Below are 2,725 nucleotides of genomic sequence, written 5' to 3'. Positions count from 1 at the left end.
GGCGCCACCCCGGGAATGGCGCGTCTGAGACTACATCTCCCAGAAAGAACCGCGAGAGCGCCGTTGGGCGGCCCCCTCCGCTAGAGGCCTTCCAGGTGTCGCCAGCCAATCGATGAGTCATCTTCTCCGGGTCCTCGCCCGGGAACAAATCGAAACAGAGTCTAAGCGTGAGGGCGGGGCCTGTTGCGATCCTGGTCCTTTCCCCAGGCTCTGAGATAACCGCACCGCCCAGGGGGGCATTCAAGCCGAAGAGGCGGGGTGTATTCAAGAGGGGATGTGAGAGCCCAAGGCCAGGAGAGGTCAAAGCGGAAACAATAAGATTTTAGGAGAGAGGGTGACTGAAGGTGACCAGACTGGTGGGCGGGAGAGTATTGGAAAACTGTAGTTTCAATTTCCAGTTCAGTTACGCTGCGTGACTTTGGATCAATTGTGAAACTCCCTTTCTTCACCTGTGAAATGAGGCTATAATGGCATCCGTGTCGCTGGGTTTTTGTGAGGCTTCACTGAGATAATACACCCAAAACGATCAGCTCAGGACCTGGGTCCTAATAGTACACAGTAAATATTAGCTATTTTTATGTAAATTAGTACAGAGTTTGGCACTAAGTGGGTGTTGAAAGAATGTTAATCAGTATTAGAATAATAATCCAGAATAATTTTAATATAAATGCAGTTGCTTTGTTCCGTTGTGAATACTTTGGGGTATGACCAATCTAATATGGGGTTGAGAATGTGGGTTTTGTAGTCAGGCATGGATCCAAATCCCAGCCCAAAGATTTCATAGCTGTGTGGCCTTGAATTAATTACTACTTCTCTCTCTTTTTTTCTTTTTTCCAAAAAATATGAAACGTTTCACGAATTTGCGTGTCATCCTTGAACGGGGGCCAGTGCTAATCTTCTCTGTATCGTTCCAGGTTTTTTTGTATATGTGCTGCTGAACCGAGCACACTGCTTCTCTTTTGTCTTCGGTTTTTTCATCTGTAAAATGCAAGTGATATAACAGAACCTACATTACAGGGTATTGTGAAAATTAGATAAGAAAATGCAGGTAAAGCAGGGTCCCTGAAGTCAAGCTGCTGTGTCTGAAACTTCTTACTTTCAAATGCAGGATGTAGGCCTTGCCACTCACTAGTTGTGAAACCTTGGGCAAATTACTTAACCTCTTTATGCCTCAGTTTTCTTATTTGTAAAATGGGAATTATAATAATGGCATCTACATGATAGGGTTTGTGAGAGGAATAAGTGGGGGAAAATATGTAAAGAGCTTGGCATGTGTCTGGCGGAAGGAGTTTAATAATCATTAGCTATTATTATTTTTATGAATGGTTATGAGACTTTGGGAAAATTGACAGTATCTGGCATATGGCAAATGCTTGATACATGTTAGCTATTGTTAAAATTAGGAGAATTCTGGGAGGAGGGTATAGCTCAATAGTAATGTGTTTAACATGCATGAGGTCCTGGATTTAATCCCCAGTACCTCCATTAAAAATAAGTAAACCTAATTATACCTCCCTTAAAAAAAAACAAAAAAAAGTTTTTAAAAAGTTAGTGGAATTCTATATTTTGATTTTAAAGACCCAGTTCAAAATGCTTCTCCTTTGCAAAATATGTTCCAACTCATTTGTAGTAATAACTGTGGGATTTTCCTCGGTGACTGTAAGAGCAACCTACAAGCACTCCTTGTTAGTGAAGTCTCACAACAAACCTATGAGGTGGGTATTACTACCCCTAATTTTAAAGGAGGAAATGAGGGCTTAGATGGATGATGCGACCTACTCAAGATCACATAGCTGATATGTGCCAGGGCTGGGATTTGAACTGCAGGGCATGTGACTCCAAATGTTTCTTCTCAGACCCACACTGCATAAGAAAAGGATCACGGATAGAGAGGGTGTTAAGCCGGGAGAGAGACAGTGTGGCAGTGTGAGGTGCTGGGAGGCCGAAAACATCTAGGATTCTGAGTGTCGGGCTCTGAAGCTGGAAAGGCAGCTTTGCAGGGTCAGGTAAGGATGTCCTCTTCAGGATCCTCTGCCCTGAAGAGGAGGAACGGAGATGAGGATGCACAGGGAGAGTAAGACACCATTAGGACACAAGAGGGCGCCCCTCACCTAAATCCAGCTTGGAATTCTTCCATGGTTTCCCTTAGCCTTTGTCTAATTAATGCCTGGCATTTTACAAAAGAGGAAAACTAAGGCCCCAAGAAGCCAAGTGCCCCACCTAGTGTCATAGAGAAATAAGCAACAGAGCCTGAACTAGATCCCAGTTCTCTGCTCCAGCATCCACCAACATTTCTTTCTGTCCGCAGTTGTCTATCAAAACCCTCTCTACACTGGGCCAGCATTAGGCTCTAAGGATGCAGAGATGAATGAAACTTGGTCCCTATCCCCAGAACCTGATCTCTGAACTTTCCCAATCGAGTTTCCTATTAGTAAATTAGCCATGTTTCCTACTAGTAAAACATTTTTGAGCACACTCTCAACATATGTATATTTATCTACTTTTAAATGATATACGTATTGTATATATACGTGAAAAGCTAACTTTTATCAAACATTTATAATGTACTGTTAGGTCCTGCTCTCAGTGCTTTGTACATATTAAGGACATTTAGCCTCTCAAAACCCATTGAGGGAAGATCTAATACTATCCCATGTTACTAAAGCCATATGGCTAAAAAGCAGGCAGTCTAGCTCCAGAATAAACTGAGCTTAAAAACAAAATA

At 42.6% G+C, this 2,725-nt stretch overlaps 1 non-coding gene across 1 annotated transcript; it reads right to left on the bottom strand.

Annotated features, from left to right (window-relative positions):
- Positions 1-836: 836 nt before the first annotated feature.
- LOC116668376 lies at positions 837-947 on the bottom strand. Its single transcript, XR_004325546.1, has one exon. It is a non-coding gene; the product is annotated as a U6 spliceosomal RNA (small nuclear RNA).
- Positions 948-2,725: the final 1,778 nt, after the last annotated feature.

Source organism: Camelus ferus, chromosome 13 (genome assembly GCF_009834535.1).
Source record: "Camelus ferus isolate YT-003-E chromosome 13, BCGSAC_Cfer_1.0, whole genome shotgun sequence".
Classification (NCBI taxonomy): Eukaryota; Metazoa; Chordata; class Mammalia; order Artiodactyla; family Camelidae; genus Camelus; species Camelus ferus.
Note: the sequence above shows the minus strand (reverse complement) of the source record. Positions and strands in the feature narration are given on the sequence as shown.